A 21,917-nucleotide genomic window follows, 5' to 3' on the forward strand; every position below is an offset into this window, starting at 1 on the left:
ATACAAGACTGCATCTTTTCATGTCGGATTTGAAGTATGTGTCTTCACGAAATCTCCTTCTCCCTCTCTCTCCTTCTCTCCCTTCCTCCCTCCCACTCTCCCTAACCCGTTGGCTTTTGATCTACTCCCACCAACCATTTATTCCACACGATATTCCTCCTAAGGATCCAGTGGAATTGCAGTGTAGTCGTGCTCACACTCATTAGCCACCCTATTTCAGGCCATATTTGGACGGGATAATATCGCCGGCAGGAATCTTCTTTCTTTTCTTGCCTTTTACCTCCCCATTTTCACCCCTATCTCCCTGGATTATATATATAGTCGCCGCCTGGCATGTGTTTGCATCTAACGCAGAAGAAAGGTGAGTAAGAACCTTAGCTTGTGGCAAGCATGCTTTCTATTACTGCTCGATCATAGCACAGTGTACCTGTGCACGAGAAAGGCAGAGAAATACATCTTTTTTCTACACCTTTTAGTAAACTTTTGCTATTTTTGAACTCGTTAGTATCTCTCATCATTCACTGGAAATTAATGGTGGCCTTGAGGGGTGCATGCAAAATGGAGCCATTCTGCTGTGATTGGTAGAATTTGGGTTTATATGCTGTCGGCCACCTGTTGCATCACACATTGCCATGCGAGGGACAGAGGTATAGTACAGGAAAGGATGTCCTGATGGAATGTTGTGTTGCAGTTAATCAGAATGGATTGTTTTCCTCCAAACCAATGAAAATACCTAATAATCATGCAACTTGTAAATTTATAAAACGCTTGACATTTTCATTAGAGTTTCTCATTACATCCCTCATCGCACTGCAAGAAGGGGGCGTGTTCCTTGCGTGCTGGTAATCTGGTCATTCATCAGTGAAAAATATTTGTTAGCCTTTTTAAATATACAGTAGTGCCTTTTCCCTGCATAAAATATGATGCTGGATAGATGGTTAAAACTGCTTATCGCTGGGGGCTTGAAATGTGTTAATTCTGTTAAACAGAAATCATTTTAAAAGATCTTTCTAATCAAATTACCACATTAAATTCACATATGCATTTTTCAACAGATCTTTTCCAGAAATATGTGTGACAGATACAATATTGATGATAGGTGGATAATTCTTTGGTGTTCATCCAAACCGTCGTATCAGTCAATTTGGGATAAAAAACAATGAAAGCACAAGTCCTATTCTATATATAAAGGAATTTATATGCAGCAATTTATTTTAGTTTTTGAGATATGAGGGTATTTTCATGGCGATGCCATACAAGTTTTTAGTAAAATGCGCAAATCCCATAAGGAACGTGTACTTGTAACAGAGCGATACAACGTTTTGACTGCCAAACTGTCGTATCGGCCCTGGGCACTGCATTGACTTTGCACGTGAAAAGCGATACAACGTTTTGACTGACCGCGATTCCAATGCGCGCGATCAGTCAAAACATATCGCTTTTTCCCTATGGCGTTTTTGTACAGGGAAAATTTAAGCTGATCAAACCGAATGTCTCTTTTGCCATATATTCTCTGATCCTTAGTTTTGTGTAAAGATAAGGATACCAATGTCAAGCAATTGTCTTGGTCTTTCCAACCTTGTAGTTTTCTTGCAATTAATATGTTTTAAGGCTGGAGAACTAAGCGTGAAAATCATAGTAAACTTTGAAGTCGATTTTCTCTTAAATGGGTTTACACCATCGTATGTGTGATACGACGGTTCGGATGACCGCCGACGAATTAAGTAAGGGATGTTATATGAATATCAAAAGTATTTTTTGGCCTTTCTCGTGCTCTAGTTCATTGTGACACTGAATTTCATTATACCTTTATTGAACTTTTGTTACATGTATTTGTATATCTTGCATCGATGTTCTGTAATTGTTCAACAAGGACAACCTATACGATAATCAGATTTAAAAAAATTCCATGCATTCAACTTTTGAATAGGTTTACCTACATTCTTTTTTTCTTTCTTGCCTGATTTTATTTTTACAATTGATGCACCTCTATGGGGGCCAGGGCCAGCTTCAGAAAGATTAGTGATTGATCAAAGATCTGATTGTAACGAGTGATTACATTCATCTCTATGTACAAATCAGTCATGCAAATCAACAGTAAGATCGATTGTTAATCTTTGTGTTACAAAGCCCTGGAAATCCCTATATCCTAATTTGATTGTGATATTTCAGGAATCAAGGTGTGAATTAAAGATATTTAGCACTTGTCAGTAATCGCCTAAGATGCATTTATGCTCATTTTCTTTATTGCAAGGACCAGTGATTTTAACCATACAAAGTACAGGTTCATCCTTGCTTATTATACATTGTAAAAATGCTGCCTAATACTTTAAGCACATTGTTTAAAGCCCATCACTAACAATAACTGTTCAAAATATAAAACAATTGCTTAGATTTGAAACAACTTTCTTTTAAAGTTTAAACAACTTGTTTAAACAATAGTAGCTAGAGTGACAGGCTTAAGCAACATGCTTAAAATTGTAAACAGCATTTTTACATTGTGTTAACACCAATTTAGACTACTACTTTCTTCACCTATGGGAATCCACTTTCACAACACATGATGTGCCTTCTATGTTATAGAAACATGAATGTCGCTTATACATGCATGTGTTGTATTTTGGCTCTCTCCAGCAAGAAAAAGTTGATTGTAAATGTGTATTTGAACACCATTTACAATTTGAAAGACTATTCAAGTCAAATTGCCCAATCTTCCCTTGAAGAGCATAGACGCATCTTATGACCTCATGAACCTAGTGAAACTTCTCTCTCTTAATCAAGCGCTCTACTTTACGGATTGGTCATATATCAAATAAATGACTGGCTTATGAAAGCAAGCCGAGAATGTATTCCATTTATAATTGTTATTAATTGCGCTTTTAAAAATAATTCTTCCAAGTACTTTTGATTTCTCGGTATATTTATATTATTTTAAAGCAAGCAAGTATGAAGTTGTCAAAATTTCATATCATGAAAGAGAAGGAGACATACAGAGTTTCCTGATAGATATTCACAATTTGCTTTTAATATTTCCTTTTACTCTTTGGATAATTTATTTATTTATTCATTTATTTAATTATTACTGAAAATATGGGTGGCTCATCATCACCAATAATGATGGTATTTCTTGTCATCTCTAAAGGAATCTTTAGGTACAGATTAACAAACAACTATCTGTTGTGGTTGTTTTTGTTTTGAATATACATGTTAACTTTCAGAATACCTTGTCATAGTGAGGTATGAAATTTGAATTCATTGACACAAACAAACAAATTTCTAAGGATATTGTATTTGAAAGGTAATTGGGGCAATTTTGTGTTTTTGGGGGAAGTTGTCATATAATAGATTTGTTCCATTAAAAAACATTTTAGGTAATATTCTGTTTCATATTATTTTTTAATGAGGAAGTTGAAAAGAAAATCATTGTTGGGGAGTAGTCCAAAGATGTCATCAATATTTCTTTTGAGCTGCATTTTTACTATTCTCATTTTTACCTATCTTCACTACAGGTAATATCCATTTTATTGAATGATAATATCAGTATCATGATGCAACATATTCTATCAATTACATCTCGACTAAATGTTTAGTAGGGTTTCAATGATGAAAATTATATTGGAGTAGGCTCCAATTTTTCAAAAGTGTTATATGACTTAATATTTATATTTTGTAATTAAATTCAGTTATTTATTTTAACCATCATCAATTACAATAAATCGCACAGATACATGAGAATCAATTAATGATCATCAAACAAATTACACATAATTATAAAAAAATACAACAAATTTTGCAAATAAAGAAGCAAAAAAACAAGGTTTGGTAAACTGTTGAGAAAGCATAGCTTTTAAAATGGGGCCACCAACTTAAACTATGCACTGAATAGATAATGATACATCAACAACACAAATTTGTTGATTTTTTTAATAAAAAATTTTTATCTTTTAAAATATATTCAGTGCTCTCTCTTTTGTACAAAAGAGGTCATTTGAAGACATCCTACAAATATAGCGATTGCATATAAGTGTAGCATGTTTAACACAATGTAAGTCAGAAAAAAGGAAAAACTAGAATTTGACCAAATAAAATGACATTATTGAAAGAAAAGTTAAGCTTCTTTCTGGTTAATAATTAATGACTTAATTTTACTCTGTATATGACTCCTATTACAATAAATGCTAAAGATATATGATGTGACATGTCTTAGTTGCCCCTTTAATACAACACAAGTACATCATTTTTAGTCGATGATTCCCTTATGTACTATTTCAATAAATGAGGAAACAATAATTTTAATAAACATGTAATTGATCTTCCCCTTTAATACACAGTAAGCTCTTCACCTTTGTAGATGAATTCCGTCAATATTCTTGCACCATGATATTGATCTCAACTAAATACGAATATAAAATTTGTTTTAGAAATACTTGCATAGTTACCCCAGTATTGATGTGAACAGTCGTTTCATGAAACCTTGAACCAAATATATTATTAATTGAATTTGCGAAAGAATGTCGGATAATTTGAGTCATTCGTTAGGTAATTACCCTATTTTTAGACACCTTTTCCCGCTTCTGAAGATGGAAAAAGTTAAATTCACTCTTCACTAAATGATGAAATCATGTTAAATAAGCGTTTCAAAATTCTTTTAACAATCTGTGGGTTTATTTCTATTATTGATTTATTTATTCATTTGTTTATTTATTTGATTTATTTTTCATTAATTAATTCATTCTACTTTGTAGAAATATTTCAGACATTCACAATTGTTGAAAAAGACTGGACAAGTTTTCAATTAGTATTTTTCTTTTTAGTGTCAGAGATATATTTGAATAATAATAACAAAATATAGAAAAACACCTATATTTATCTATAGTACAAAATTGAAAGAAAAGATATATATATCTACAAAGCAAAAGTAATGATATTACTGCATAGAGGACAGGGTTAAATGTAGGTCATTATATAATTTCTGTCATTGTAGCTCAATTTATTTCATTTATTTGATATCTGATCATTTAATTAGATGAAACAACTTAACACAAAATTGACAAGTATTGTTATTTGTAAGAGTTAGTATAGCAGATGCAGATACAGAAGAGAATTTGAAGTTAAACACTTTAACATTTTGAAATATTTAAATACCCCATGAGAAAAAAGAAGTAGTTCAGCATGTATGTAAAATTTGCATGTGAGACTTCCTTACAATGCTTCCCCCTAGGGCTGGGACTAAAACCTGGGTACCCGGGTCCCGCCCGGAAGCGTCAGGTACCCAGGTAGAAAAATCAATACCCGGTACCCGAAAATTGCTCACCAGTATAACGTACATTTGATTTGTATTGTGTAGTGAAAGACATGATTGTAAACTCATCACAAAAGTACACAAGTCTCATTTTGAATCTCACCAATTAACCTCGAAATATCCTTCAATATACTAGTTTTTCAAGTGATGATGATGTGACTGAGATCGTTCAATCGTCGCCATGTTTCTTTTGCAGCGCAGTGACGTCATCCAGCCACTGCGACGCAAGCCAATTTATGAATGAAAATATAGTAAGCATGCGCATTGCAAGCCTCAGCCCCACGCAGTATTCCGTTAAAACAAGTCTGCAATACTCTGTCACCTCGTACCAAAATCTACCTAGAATTCCACTTTCCTTTATTTCTTATAAATTATGAAAGGTATTCTCAGAGGATCTGTTTTCTCACCGATACCACGCAAGTAAGGAATTTTATTACTTCTTGCTTTTCCGTCAAAATCTTACGAAGTAGCGTCAATGTTGCATCGTGTTTGTGAGTTTGTAGAATCTATCGCTACGTGAACAAAGTCAACTGATTTCCGGGTTTCGGAGCATACGAGGCGCCAGCCAGTCACGTTCTTGATACCTTTTTCAGTTCATCATAAACCGAAAATGGTAACACGATCGTGATTGGCTGGCGCATTTGACGCTCCTGCCGAAACCCGGAAATCAATTGACTTTGTTCACGTAGCGATAGATTCTACAAACTCACGAACACAATGTAATATCGACGCTACTTCGTAAGATTTTAACGGAAAAGCAAGAAGTAATAAAAATTTGCTTACCAGTGCGGTATCGGTGGGAAAACAGATCCTCTGAGAATACCTTTTATAATTCATATAAAATATAGAAAAGTGGATTTCTAGGTCGATTTTGGTACAAGGTGACAGAGTATTGCATACTTGTTTTGACGGAATACTGCGTGGGGCTGAGGCTTGCAATGCGCATGCTTACTATATTTTCATTCATAAATTGGCTTGCATCGCATTGGCTTGATGATGACGTCACCTATGGGGTTTTTCCACCAGTCATATTTTGAGCGACATGATTTTCGGGTACCCGCCCGAAAACATGGGTACCCGAAAAGAAAAAAACCCGAAAGTCCCAGGCCTACTTCCCCCCCCCCACCCTAACTGAAATATGTAATCTGTTTTGAATGGGCTTTGAGCCGAAATTAAGAAACAAGTTCCAGATTATTAACCATGAGTCTGATATTAATATCCATATGCTTATAGTGAATGTGCTATTTGATGGAAATGATTGATCAAGCGTGATCGTCACAAATGGTCGAGCAACAGACTCCCTCTATCTGACAGATGCACTGCCTCTTCTTAAAGGGGTACTCCATTGATGAACATAAGATCATTTATTTATTTATTTATTTTGTTTTATTTATTTAATACTGCAGGGTAGGCCTGTTCAGTTCTTAAAACTGCTTTACAAAGGCGCCCTGCAGTCTAAAATACATGTCAAGATAACTATAAAATATATCATAAAAAAACAACATCAAAAATACAAAATACAAACTATTCCCGGGGGGGGGGCCACTTACATTGACGAGTGGATACCATGCACGACCAAAAAAACACGTAAAAAGGATGTCTTTTTCACGATAGGGCACGTTACGTACGTAACGTGATAAGGGTGTCAAAACACAAAAATAATGAAAAAAGGGTATCTATTTCGCTAGGAAAATTACGTGTTTAGGGTCGAATTTGCGGGGATGATAAAACAAAATTAAAATATTTTATTAAGGATGTCCTTTTTGCCCCAACACTTCGTGTGTAGAGTCCGATTTGGGCGAGGTGTAGAAGCTGGGGTCGTACTAAACCAAATATGGTAAAGCCGACGACCGAAGGACCCGTAACAATAAAACATTATTGTACTTATTTAGGGGTTCATTTCAGGGAATATTTGCCAAGAGTATCGTTTTGTTTCAAATACTTGTTAAGGGTAGGGTTTCACACGCCAATACTTGTTAAGGGGTGCATTTTCAGAATATGGAAATTACGTGTTTAGGGTGCTTTTCGAGACCCTATGGTCGCGCATGGTATCCACTCGTGAATGGAAGTGGCCCCCCCGGGAAACTATTTAACATCAGAAACAATTAACACCAAAAAATATAGAGTGGGAAGTGACAATTTAAAGAGAAATGCCAGTAGTTGCAGTAAACACTGATTTCATGAGAAAGTCTGTAAAACCAGGCTTAATTGTCAGTATATCATCGAGGATCTAGATCTGGTACAGTAACATAAACTGAACTTTGTGAAATCTTGAAATCTACGCTGAAAAATATTCACACTGAAGATCATTAACACAGATAAGCGCACGTGGGTCAGTTTATTATTATTGCTTTGAATGTCGTGCCCGACGCTTGACCCGAAACCTGTGCTTATTTGCTAATTTCTCAGCAATTACACAATTTCTTACACAATCCTTTGGCACATATTCTTTCTTTATACAAACAGACACTTTGGTGGTCATTTCACTGGATTCTGTACGAACTCATTCTGATATCGTTACCAAAACTGGCATTTACCTTTAAACATACAAGTACATAGCATTGTAAATCAATGGAATATTATTTCGCTCTTTATCAATTTGTATGAAAGACTTTGCATAATTTTTTATTTGAATAGATAAAGTAAAATCAGACAAACAGGATTCTGAAAATGTCATCAAAATTGGATAGGGAATTTCAAAGTACTGAAGTACTGAAACGGTTCTGTGCATGTCTTCATGGATATGCAATGGCCATATGTGATTTCCCATTCTGATGTTTCCACAGGTCCGAAAGTATCGATTTAAACATGGAAATATGGAATTATTCTAATTTCTCTTTCAGATTCAGCTTTTTCTTTTCACTTTTGTTTTTATTTGAATGTTATTTTCTTCCAAATATGCAATCATTTTATTTCTTTCTTCGTGGCGATTTTCAATATTAAAGTGATTGGTTAACATTGGTTTGACTTTTAAAAAATCTGAGCTAGAAGGTCAAACTTGTCACCCGTGTCTGTGATATGTTACAAAAATGAAGCCCAGAAAAATTGCGTTCGAAAAATAATTATTTAGTGCTTCAAAAATTGAAATATAAAGTGACTGGAAACACCATCTTAATTTCATCCTATACACTTATGGGTACTATTTAGGCGTCTACAAGACGCCTATTTACAAAATCGGGGTTTGCCTTGTAGTTTTAGCTTTTCATTCTCAATAATGGTTGTTTTCAGGGTTTATTAGTTCTAATACATGCACTTGTACACATGTTTCATCTTGGTTTGAGAATTTTTTAAATCGGCTGCTCACAAAGTAAAACAATACCTTTAAGCAGCCTCGCCAATGCTTTGTATTACGATCCCGACCAAAATGACTTTACTACAAACAGAATTATCTATCAATGCAATATCCTCACCATCCATTTGATAGAAGAATAATTGATAACATTATCAAATTAAACAAATAAAAAAGGGAATAGATGGACACTTGAGCACTTAGCGTCGTGGTTGAATGTCAAGGTTGTTTGAAAAAAAGAAAGAGACAATTTATTCCTCTTGAGGTAAATACCCTGTCTTTGATAGATAGTGTACACCTTTCTGAGACCTGATTGCTTGAGAGAAGTTTGACTAGGATGAGCTATGGTTGTTTTTGAGATAACCGCTATCCCTATACTCACCATCACATTCTTTCTCTTTTCTTAAGCTGTCTTCCTCAAGCACCCTGTCGGTCACTCCTTCATCTCCGCTTTACACTTCTAAACTAGCTGTCAGCCCTCCGGCAGCTTGTTTGGAATAGAGGGATCGCCCCCGTTCCCAAGGAGGATATTCACGTCTGATGCGCGATGCCGATAGAGAGATCGGGGGCCTGGACTCAAGAGCGACAAGCGTTTGCCCCTGCTCTAATCGCAGCCTCTCCGTCTGCCATCCATCCCTTTTGTCCGGAATCCTTCCCCCCTCTTCTTCGCCCCCTATCCATCCCCTCTTGCTTACCCCCTAGACACAACACTCAACCTCCCCTCCGTCGTCACTGTCGACGATCTTGTATATATTCTTGGACCTGCCTGGCTCTTGTTCGGCTGTTGTCGAGCGCCTGTCGGGATGGTCGTCGTGACGACAACCTTTTCTGTTGTTGCAACCATCATCATCTTTTCCATCGTTCTATCCATCTTGATCTTTTCGTTCATCCTCCTTTCCGGTCATCATGCGAGGGAGGCCCTCAACATCAACTCTTTCAAGGTAGATGGATATTGAAGAGTTTGGGAGAGATGAAATGAGAGAGGGAAAGGCATTGTGGGTAGGAAATGGATGGAGAGTGAGAGAAAGAGAAAGGGAGACAGCAAGAGAGGGAGGGCGAAAGAAAGAAACAGATTAAGAGAGAAAATGTAATGGAAATGAAAGAAATGTGCAAGAGAAAGAGAGAGCAGAAAATGGAGATATGGAGATATCCAAATTTGAATTTTTGGTCAAGGGGAGAAGATGAGACATGAGGAGTATCGTGCAGTATCATCGGAAAGAATCAGAGGCAATAGAATAATAATTAGATAAAGAGTATGTGGAATGATCGGTTACACTTTGTAATTCCGAAGGTTCGTATTTCCGAAACACGTAAATTGCCTATACCTCAATGTTTGTTATTCCGAAAATGTAAAAGGGTTTGTTAATCCAAACATTTGTGGCATTATTCCGAAGGTTCGTTAATCCGAAAACGAAATGAGGTTCGATGTTCGGAATTACGAACCTTCGGAACATCTGAAACTTCGGAATGACGAAGCTCTGGAATTACGAATGTATCCGGAATGATCAAGTTGTACAACAATGCAAGTAGTCTACAGAGGGCAAATGTAGAAAATGAAGTCTGTTCAACATTACATAAGAGTAGGACATAATTTTTATTTTGTTAATTGTTCCACTTTCTTAATCATATGAATTTATGATTGAATTGAACCTTTTGATAAGTACTTGTTTTATTTACTGTCCTATGATTTTTGTTTTTCGTAACAAATATATATTGCTGAACAGATGCTTCAAATCATCTTTTTCTTCCTCATCCTCAGCATAGTATCATGCATCTCATCGTTATCACTGTGCCAGAGAAAAATGAATACTTTGGTTAAGAGGCAATGGCGACACAACATTTGCTCTTGCGACAACTACTCCGGGCTTTATTTCATTGAAGATGTAGGGTTAGGGTTGCAATGGGGTTTTGTTTTAGGTTTAGGATAGGGTTTAGTGTTAAATCCAGGGTTAAAGTTGGCCATTTAATTAGTGTGTGGAATTCACAGAGGAGCAATTGTCGTCAGAGCAAATGTCATGGAACCGTGGCAATCCCTGGGCTTAAGCAGGGGATAATAATATCCAAGTTCTTCAGATGTGCGGGAGGGGGCGTAAGGTGCTTGTCAATTTTTTTTCGGAAGACAAAATGGCCGCCATGTTTTTTTCTTGGGGGAGGGACTTGTTGAGACAAAATGTACACCCTTTGGAAAAATCATTGAGCTACGCTTGATGCACCCTACTGATTTGCTGTGATGGACTCCCAATTTCTTTTACAATGTAAAAAGGGGCCTTGTCCTCATGATAATAAAAATCAAAGCTTGGAAGTGTTATGATAATCAATGTTGTTTTTAGGAGAAAAAAATCCTAAAATAAAAGTATAAAGAGCACAGTACAACTGTTGTTTAAAATATGTGTACAATGCTGTTTAATATATGAACCTTACATTAGTTCCTTAAATGGTTTTAACTAGTCTTTAAAATCTTAAACAACAAAGTTTAATTTCTGATACCTAATTCTCAATAAATGTTTTCTTTGTATGGTTGTCATTACTTCTCTTTGTAAATAACCCTCTTAGTAGGCATTTATTTTGCAAGAGAAAATCATACCCAGCTCTAGAATACAACATTCACAAATTTGTGTCAACATGATGACATGACAGTGAAAACTGCCAGAACAAATACCAATCTCTACTAACCTCGTGGCAGAGTTTGCCTGAATTCCATCAAATTACGTTTTCGTCTTCGGAGCCGTGTTTGCAATATTTACCCCCGAAAGGTTGCGTTGCCGCCCCCGAGACTTGGAGGTAGGCAGGAAAGTACATGGACACCAATCTGTAAAGCCTCTGCTATGCCTACTGGTCCCCCTCCTCATCATATTCATTAGGTGTTTTCACACCTAACTGATGGCAGAAAAGGTGACACGACATTTGCTCCTGCGACAATTGCTACGGGATTAGTTTTGTCCAAGATGTACAGTTAGGGATAGGGTTTTATATCAGGTTTAGTGTTAGGTTTGGGGTAGGTTATAGTGTTAAACCCATGATTGAAGTGGGTCATTCGATTAGTGTGTGGAATTTAGAGCGGAGTAATTGTCACCGGAGCAAATGTCATGGAACTATCAGAAAATGTGTTTGGTAAATTGGAAGCATTTTTATTATTATTGTTTTTATTATGAAGTCTTGTTTATCCAGGATAGCCTTGTCAGTGATGTACATGTACACTGTTTTCCTAGAGGGCCATGCTACATTTACACAATACAAAAGAAAAAAAAGCAAAGGGCAACAAAGTTAGAACGATACAAAAAGAATAAAGTTTAGTGAGTTGCATCTTATAACCTGGGTTAAGATCTCTGGTTTCTCCAATAGGATAGAATAAATGATTGCAAGGTTGCAGCCCTTCTTACTGCAGATGGAATATCATTCCACATCCTGGTGTAGCAGTTCTGACTCTCACCTGGTAAACAGAAGTTTGTGTGTTTGAATCCCGCCATGACCTAGCATCCTTTGGCAAGGTGTCAAACCACACTTTGCTACTCTCCACCCAGGTGTTAAATGGGTACCCAGTAGGATGCTATGTAATATGAATAACAGTTGAGTTTTGGAATTCATATTGTATTGCTCCCCATGGAGTGGAAAAAGTGCAAGTCATTGTGTGATCACATACCAAGATAAAATGAACTGGGTAATAATACATAAGTGTTGAGAAACGCAAAGTGTTAAGTGCTATATTAATGTATATATTTTTATTTTATTTTGTGATCTGGGTAAAATATAATACTTATTTAAAAATTGAACTATCAATCTAAAGTACTTGTAATATCCCCAAAGAGAACACCTACAAATTAGTTGGTACTTTAAAAAAAAAAGATATGTGAATTTCATAGGGATTCCTCCAATGTCCCAGGAATCTTTGCAGTGTGAAAGCAAATCAAGAGAATTTCATAAGGACTTCTCCACGGTCGTAGGGGTCTTTGCAGTGTGAAAGCAAATTATGAGCACTTAATAGGATTTCTCCAAAGTCAAAGGAATCTGTTCAGTGTGTAGGCAAACTCAAGATGTAAGGCAAAAATAATGTAAAATATGAATGTAAGAGTATTTCTGCAGGCCTCATAACTATGAAGACTTAATCTGGTTCTAACAAGTGTGAATGCAGGCAATAATTCATTGGTATTTTGCCACTCTTCACCCAGGTACCCGGTAGGACAGAATCCCTTGAATGCTCAAGCTCCCAATCAGGAAAGCTGTCCTGAAGCTTGGATAATAGTACATACATATTTTGCACTTAGAAACATTGTATTAATTGATACATAAACTTTGCAAATTGTTATCATTTTGAACCCAGAAAAAAAATCATGCAATTTAGAGGTACTTTTGTAATTTGACAGGTGTAAAACTACCTATTATTTCAACTATTATTACCTGTAAGGTGGAGATGGTATTCAGCCAAATCTTGTTCGGAGGCCAAGTATTGCCAATTTGCAAGCTCAATATGGTTACAGATCTTAATCATCATTGTAATTTAGTTAATATAAGGTTGCCAATTTGAATGATGGCATAACATTCAATAATTTTTTTTAAGGTTGAAATTTGCCTGATATCTGTATAGTGGTTTTCATCCGCTATGTTATGAAAGCCAAGTGTTGCCAATTTGCGAGATTGATATATTAGGAGGCAGTCTCTGGGCTTTTCTTCAGTATTTTTCTTTATGAATTCAGGTGTTGCCAGTTTGCAGGTTCAATTTCCTTTGAGACAGGTTGAGGCGTATTTATTCATTTATAATCCAATCATTTTACAAAACTCATTTCATTAATGTACACAGTAAAACGCTGTTTAAATTTTTTATACAATGCTGTTTACTATATGAACCTCACAATAATGGTTTAAAAATTTTGAACAAGTGTTTAAATCTTAAACAAAAAGTTTAATTTTCAATATATAACCTTCAAGAAACTGGAAACTGTTAAAAAACTACTGTAAGGTTCATATAGTAAACAGAGTTGTATACAATCTTAAACAGCGTTTTTACTGTGTAATACTGTGGTTTTGATTGTTTGACAGAGGCGCTGCGTCATTGACATTTTGTAAAATATAGATAATTTACAATCCTAAAAAACAGAATATGACCACCCCCCAAATATTTTCTAGATAGGACGTCCATTCATACATAGGGACAGTGATTTTCCGTTTCTAAAAATTGCCTTTTCCGTTTCAGAAAATATTCCGTTTCAGCATGTCTGAAAACGGAAATTCCGTTTCCCCATAGACTTTGTGTACAAGAAAAATTGACAATTCCGTTTACATAGAAAACCAATACGCAACGAGTAGCGATGTCAAAATGCTAGCGCTGCTCAAAACTTGCATCTACCAATGTACTAACATCGCTTTAAAATCCATATTAATCAAAGAGATTCGAGCTCATAAAATATTTAGGGAAACATAATCAACATGAATATATTCTCACCTTTCATATTATTAGCATTATTTTATTGTTAATTGGGATTTTATCGCTGATTTCGGGACTTTCTGGACATCGTTTTGAGCAGTCGACGACTTCCGAATATCCGCCATTTTGGATTTGATGAATCACCGTGATCATTATATTATGACCGAACGTAGAGGGCAGCAACACACGGCCGGATTCTGCCTTCTATGCGGACGTAAGTGTAAACTAATTTGGATACGATCGAGTGATGGAGAGGCTCGAGTGTAGTTACGATGTGTTGATTGTCATGATTGTTGTTGCAAAGTGAGATTTTTTTTTTTTTTTAGTTGATATTCATATTTTGTTGAGGATTTGGGATTAATTTCTGTTGCTTTTTTGTGCATTTTGAGAAAAAGCATGTTTTCCGTGATTTTCCGTTTGAAAAGCCACTTTCCGTTTCAAACAGCCGATTCCATGAATTCCGTCCGTTTTCCGCGATCGCGGAAAATCACTGTCCCTACATTCATCTATCATTTTCTTGAAAAATTCAGTTTGCTTCTCTTTGTTCACAAAGGACATTGTGCAAATTTCCTGTAGAAAAAAATTATGACATTGATGGATTTCCATGAGGTTGATATAATCAATCGTAACTCTTTGTAAGACAGGCCCCATATCTCGTTATGAATTGGTTGCTAGCCGTGTCGTCCTTCCAAAGAATATTTTATTCGTTCTGATCATTTTTCAATTCACTTTATTTCCACTTTAAAAGCAACAATATATACAAATCAATACAATGTTCAATACATATTAGTATTGTGGGGGATCATAAAAAGCACAAATGATAGCTCATTAAAAATGACCCCTTACAGTACAAGTAAACAAAATAAAATAACACAAATGACGACAGTGTATAATACAAAATAAAGGAGGGAATGAGTTTCTGAAGCAGTTGGTGAATTGTAATGAGAATTAGCATGGGAAATGTGTGCTTTTATTAGATCATCATTCAAGCTTGTTGAGGGCCAGGGTGGGAGAACTGTGATAGAATTGAAGTGAATATGCGGCAATACACAGAAATACTGTTTTACTCTCCAGTGTTTGCTGTAGAATTTGCGTGAACTAGAAAAGGAACAAAAAAAATCAGTTGTATGAATTTTATATTTGGAAATGATTTAGTGTGAATTTAGGTGAAGACATCCTTTTGCATCAGCCATGCAGTTTCTATTAAAGTCAAATTAGATAAAACTGACATCTAATGGTCAGTTGTGTGCAACTGTATTTTAAAAATTATTAGACTATTGTTCTAGTCATATTTCAGTGGAACAAAGTCATTCCTGACCAAAACTATGAAAAAAAATGTGACTAGACAATACTGGCCTTCCAGTAGATATGGGGCTACCCTGTGGAAAAAAAGACCAAATTTAATATGAATTTGAATTTAGATTTGAAAAAATATAAACATCTAGCTGACTACTGATTTAGTAATTTTGACTCAGTGGGTTTTTGTAATGTAGAAGTCAAGTGTGAAGGAATGGGGAAAATGCATTTATTTCTGTATTCTTCTGTAGTTTTAATAATGTGCGATAGGCAATTTTCCCATTCCTGTACACTACCCCAACAAAAAATGGCAAAATTAGTTCAATTTGTAAATCACACAAACTTAACTTCAGCCAGCTGGGGATTGACGTAGATATAAGCAAACTAGCCAAAGAGAGCAATTTAGTAGCAAAGATGTATTAGTATTTTACTTTAGCAGAATAATGAGAAAAGTGTTAAATTGAATACCAGCCAAGTTCATGAATGTCAGTTGTCTATATAACCAAGAAGAAAAGAAGCATCCTTCGTGGATTAGTGATGATAATGCATACTGTTTTAGATCACCCACGATGTCTGTTTGTAAACAGACCTGCGCAAGGAATTAGGTCAGGATAGGAATTCGCCAAAATATATTAGCTACGGGAGCGTCCCAGCCGTCTCTCCCTCTTTATACCCCGTCTGCTAAATACAAATATTGATTTATCATGGCTGCTCTTTTCCTTTCTCGGTTAGTTCCGATTAGAGGTGCCATCAGATTCTCGTTCGGGGGAATCCCGTAGAGGATACGCCCCCGTTCTCAATTAACTTCCATGTCTGTAATTATTGCATAGGATTTAGCTTTGAATGGGGGAGTAATTGCAACGAATTATGTACAGCTAACACATTGAATTTCTAATCAAATTTGGTTAAATACTGGTTATATATTTAACACAATGCCTCCTGGAACCAAGTGGTCCCTGTACAAAGTCTATGGGATTTCAAGAATTCAGAAGTCAACAGATTAAAAATCAAAGTATATCGACTACAAATGAAAAGACCATTGTGGATATTGTTTGTTTTTTCATTCTCTGTAGAGTTCTTTTGTCTCATGCATGTTTCATGCAGACTGTTTGTTTGTTCCCTCTTAATTTCAAGGATTTAAAGTAAATCCAAATCGGCTATGAATAATGACCAGCCGAATATTGGATTTATCATTTACCAGTATATTGAAATTGACTTTTTAATCTCAAAAGATATAAGTTCAAATCTTTTACCTTGATATTGAAATCCATGTAAGGTTTAAGCATAAATCTAATATTCAGCTGGCCTTTATTTGCATCCAACAAGGATTTATTTCAAATCCTCGTAATTAAGAGTGTACCGAATACACATTGAAAGATGGATGTGATGAAATTATTTACATAAAAGAGCAGATCTTTTATTGGTAACAAATATTTTTGAAAGGATATTTTCTAGATCTACGCAGAAATCCAGGAATTTTTAGTTTGGGATGGATTGATCTGATGCAAATTGGCGACCTTTTCAGTGATTTCATTGTAAAAATGTTGTTTTAAAATGGTAAGCATGTTGTTTAAGCTATTAAACTATTGTTTAAAGTTGTAAACAAATTGTTTTAGAAATTTTTTAAACAATATTAGAAAACAATTGTTCAAAATCTTTAATAATTTATTAGAGTGATGGACTCAAACATCATGCACATAATTTTAAACAGCATTTTTATAGTTTTGAGCTATTATTATTCCCTCTCATGTTCAGCCGTGAGTGTGTTGCATCTTCTCATTCTGTCTCTTTTAAAATGTCAGTATCATCTGCATCAGTTGTGTTCTTCTTTCGTCAGATTTTTTTTTAATAGCGTCTCATGATTTTTTTCATAAAAACTCATTTATTATGAAGAAGTAATCCTATTTGAAATTTTCATGGTGATAAAAATACATTCTAATCTTTCTCACATGGAAAATATTTGGAAATACAATCATATTTCCTTCACATGTACCATCACTGGTACTATTAAAATACTGGATGACATTTTTGTTAAAGTTTGATGATATTATTAACACATGTCAGCTAATATTTCCGCATTATGCATTTGTGATGTTTGGAGAATTTCAAAGGAAAGGGCTTTGGCCAACATCAGGAATAGTGTTGCAGTATATCATTATGATATTAAAGTTTTCATATGGAATTCGAGTATTCATTTTAATTAGTAAAAACTTGTTGTTTATTTCACATAATTTGCCAATGTCATATTACATTAGATCACGAAATGCTAAATTCATTTGAATTTGTAATACTCAGTATATCACTTAAAAAGCTTCATAAAGCACAAATATGCATTAAAAGTATTACACCATAGTATTAAGTAGTATACAGTAATGAAGTAGTACAATATACTAGACACTACTAGCGGCATTTTAATATTAATAAAGAATATGATATTTTGACGTGTGTGTTGATTTGATTTGATTTGACTTTATTTTACATATTTCACAAGTACAAACAAAATTATGAAAACAATATAAAAAAACTTGTGAGAATACAAATCAGACAAGGCATAACAATTGATTCAAATTAAAGAGAAAAGCGATTTGGAATTAAAGACAAACTAAAGGAGTGAAATATGAGGGAACCTGCATAAAAAAAGCAAGGCTTGTTAAGTCTGCAGGATCCAGAAAAAAATTCAGTCTTAATGAGGAGAGGACAGGTAAGAAATTCATTATAACAAAGTAATGCCAAATTATGACGATTGTGTAAGAAATACAAAAAAGTAATAAAATAAATAAATAAACACAGTCCGCCACTTGATCATATGCAACTGATAATTGTTGATTGACCGATAGATAAAAAAATTTCATGAATATGCAGGAGAGGGAACTAATAGGAAGAAAAAAATATGATTGATCTTTCTAGATAAATATAGCCAGGCAACCATCAGGTAATGGTGTTTAGAATAAGGAGACGGAGGGAAATTTGGGGTGAAAAAGGTGTGTTTTTTTTCAAAAACAAATGAACACTTTAATATGGATTTCGAATTGGGATCCTGTTCTGAAATTTAAGTGAATATTGCCTCTTTCTCTAAGTGTATGAGATTAGCCTAGTTTGATGGAAGGTCATGGTCTGAATATTTATAGTTTGACATTATGAAATGGACTTATTCAGTGGGTTTATAATTGCCTGCATGAAATGGTTATGCCAGAGCTGCCAAGTAGTACTGATTTTCAGTATTAAGTACTGAAAATGAGAAGAAAACTGATGGTTTCGGTGCAAAATACTGATTTGAAGTTTCAGTCTTTTGCTATGGTATTTCTTTGAAAATATTGATCTCCTCACCAAAATGCTGATTTTCAGCTGTAGAAATATTGAAATGTTCTTGTTCAGGTTGGCAGCTCTGTATGAGATTAGCCTAGTTTGATGGAAGGTCATGGTCTGAATATTTATAATTTGATATAATGGAATGGGACTTATTCAGTGGGTTTATAATTGCCTGCATGAAGTGGTTATGCCTTGAATAGTGTCTCCTTTTGCTTCCTTACTACTATTTACTTCATCACTGTCATCATGTACAGAATTCTAATGGCGATGCTGGTGGTGGTATTGGTGGTGGAAGTGGTGGTGATGATGATGGTCTGATAAATTATAATGATGGAGATAGCAATGATGCTGATGGAGATGATAATAGGTGGTTTCAGACCGCCTCGAAGTTCGCCAGTTCCAGGTATTCTCTGATCGGGAAATTTACCCCGATCAGAAAATACCAGGTATTTTGGTAATGTGAAAGCAAACTACGCGTAATTTCCCCGAAAGAAAATACCCGCTAAATAGTAGGTACTTGGCGAAATTACGAGAACTTTCGTGGGGATTTTTCCAAGGTCGCAGGTATTTTGGCGATGTGAAAGCAAATTACGGGAACTTTTAGCCCAGCGTGTCGTTAGGCGCGGCGGCGTGGGTGGCTGCTGGGCTAGTGATTTTGAATCTCCCGCCTTGCCTGCTTATCAGACCACACTGCGCATGCTCGTAACTACGGGAACTTATCCCGAAGGATGTGTTTCGGGGCGGTGTGAATGCAGGAATAATTAACGGGTATTTTTTAGCCTTAAAAAGTTCTCGTAATTTAACGGGGATTCTTGTGATCGAGGCGGTTTGAAACCGCCTAAAGATGGTTATGATGATGATGATGATGATGGTTATGATGATGATGATGATGGTTATGATGATGATGATGATTGTGATGATGATGGTAATGATGATGATGGTGATGGTGATGATAATGGTGATGATGATGATGATGATAATGATAATTATTAAAACGTTGATTAGGAGGAGAAGGAGAACAAATGTGGTGCTGATGAAACTTGTGGTGGCAGTGATGTTGATGAAGCCGACTACAGTGTTGGTGACGTGATGATGTTATCATAACAAAATTGTTGTTATAATGCTGTAAATCATAGATAGCTCACACATATGAGAGATGCAGATTATGAAAAGTGAACGAACTGAAATAGTATATATTATGGGTAGTTTTAATACAGGATATAATTGCGATCAAATTTTGTGATAAGAAATATGAAACTGAGATTTTATGTTCCTTCCTGCTGTAATATTCACAGATAAGGATCATAGTGATATACCCAATGGAATTAATATATGAATTTTTTATCTTTAACATTATTAACCCATTAAACCTTTTCCACCCAAGATCTCTTGCTAGGTCCTATATAAATGTGTAATACATCAAAATCAAACCATCTGCAATTGGTACTCCATCCTCAATTTCTAATGAGGAAGCGAGCAGATATCATTCCATCTGATTATGCTAATTTTAATCAAGAAACAATACCAAGTCATTGCTATAGTTTGTCAGTAAACAAGTAAATTGATATCTCTGTAAAAGATGGAAGCATTATCCATAAAAAAAACCATACTGATGAATGCAAGGTTTACAAACAAGGATATCTTTGTTCTTCATGTAGCAAGCATTTATTTCCCTTCTTATAATCTTAATTCTGTGCAGAAGGCAAACTGAATGAGATTTCCTTTTTTTTCTATTGCCTCTTGTCCTTCCTTGGAAAACCTCAGTTGACATATTCTTTGACATTTTCTCCTCGCCACAGCTTCGGTCCTCCTCGGTGCAAGATAACGGTGAAAATCAGCCGTCAACGAGCGGTTTCCATGGAAACAACATAGCTTCCCCTCCCAATCCAAAGGTGAGCGTATTTAAGACATTTCCACTATCAAGATATTTGCCCAATCAAGCGTTATTGGCTACATAGCATCGATAATTGTCTTCGGAAGTATTTCAAGAATTTAGTTGCAAACAATTGCAAATTTCTGTTGGGATTTTGAAATGGGTTGATCAATTTTAGCTTTAGAAAATCAATTTATGGTTCTTGTTGAAAGAAGCAAGTGAGGTTAGCAATTAATTGCAAATTTGCCACTAATTGCAATTAATATTACTGATAATGAGTCCTGGGCCCTGTCCTAGTACGTTTGACTATTAATCCGATCAACCTCAACTATATGGAAATCCATCATCATCATAATTATTTCCACAGGAAATTTTCCCATCGTCCTTTGTAATCAAAGGGGAGTACACTGAATTGTCAAAACAACAATCTAAAAAAAAACATTTTGAAACAAACATGCATTTTAGCTAATAACATGTAGTTTTTGTATAGCGCTTTTCCCATATACAGCTCAAAGCTCTTCCATCATTTTATATTAGATAGATGTTATAGATATTATTAACATAGATGTTGACGTTACTGGCTTGCCATAGTTGTGATTGATTGGATCAATCACTACTCTTTGTAAGACAGGGCCCTGGTAGATGGTGCATCATATGGGTGACCTTACAAATGACTGGTGATCCTTTCAAAGGCGCTAAATCAAAATAAATGAAAATTTGGTGTACATCATCTACCACAAGAAAGGATCACCAATTGATCTTAAATTCGCTCGTAACTTACAAACAGCCTTATAAAACACCCCCCGGAAATTAATTTGCAATAGCTTGTAAGTTACTTGTGTACTAATATGTGTAGTAGTAAATTTCTGTGGACTCTGATCTGATAATGATATGTGTCCACTGTTGAAGTCATGGCATCACTACACTCTGAAAACTGTTGAATATAATCTTACCAAATATTGGTTAAAAGGGAAAAATATATTTGTATGGTGAAATATTAAGTAAAAGAGGAACATACATTTGTTATTGAGAATGTTGGGTAAACAGGTAACTATTTATTGGGTTGAAATATAAGGGTAAAGGAAGCTGCAATGGTAGATTTTCATACAATATTGTGTATGCCTTACACAACATGTGGTTTTATCATCTATTTAGAGTGTTTTAGCCATACAATTAAAACACATATTTTGGTCTGCATCAATTGCCTGTGCAGTATCAGAGCGTATCCCTAGAATAACCAAAATCTGAAGATTAGCCCGTAGGCTCCTGTACAAAATTTGCTATTGAATATGAGAGCATATTTAAAAGTAAAGTGCGCATGCGCGAATGCCTGAAATATACTGCGCGTACAATAATGAAAGCAATGTGATGCACAGCATAAGAGCACAACGACACTCAATGATGTCATAATGAACTACTTGCAAGTCGT

The 21,917-nt window shown here is 35.3% G+C and overlaps 1 long non-coding RNA gene across 1 annotated transcript; it reads left to right on the top strand.

Annotated features, from left to right (window-relative positions):
• The first annotated feature begins 242 nt into the window (after positions 1-242).
• Positions 243-20,578, top strand: LOC121429157. Its single transcript, XR_005971875.1, has 3 exons — positions 243-361; positions 9,000-9,532; positions 20,415-20,578. It is a non-coding gene; the product is annotated as an uncharacterized LOC121429157 (long non-coding RNA).
• The last annotated feature ends 1,339 nt before the right edge of the window (positions 20,579-21,917 follow it).

Source organism: Lytechinus variegatus, chromosome 15 (assembly GCF_018143015.1).
Source record: "Lytechinus variegatus isolate NC3 chromosome 15, Lvar_3.0, whole genome shotgun sequence".
In the NCBI taxonomy this organism is placed as follows: Eukaryota; Metazoa; Echinodermata; class Echinoidea; order Temnopleuroida; family Toxopneustidae; genus Lytechinus; species Lytechinus variegatus.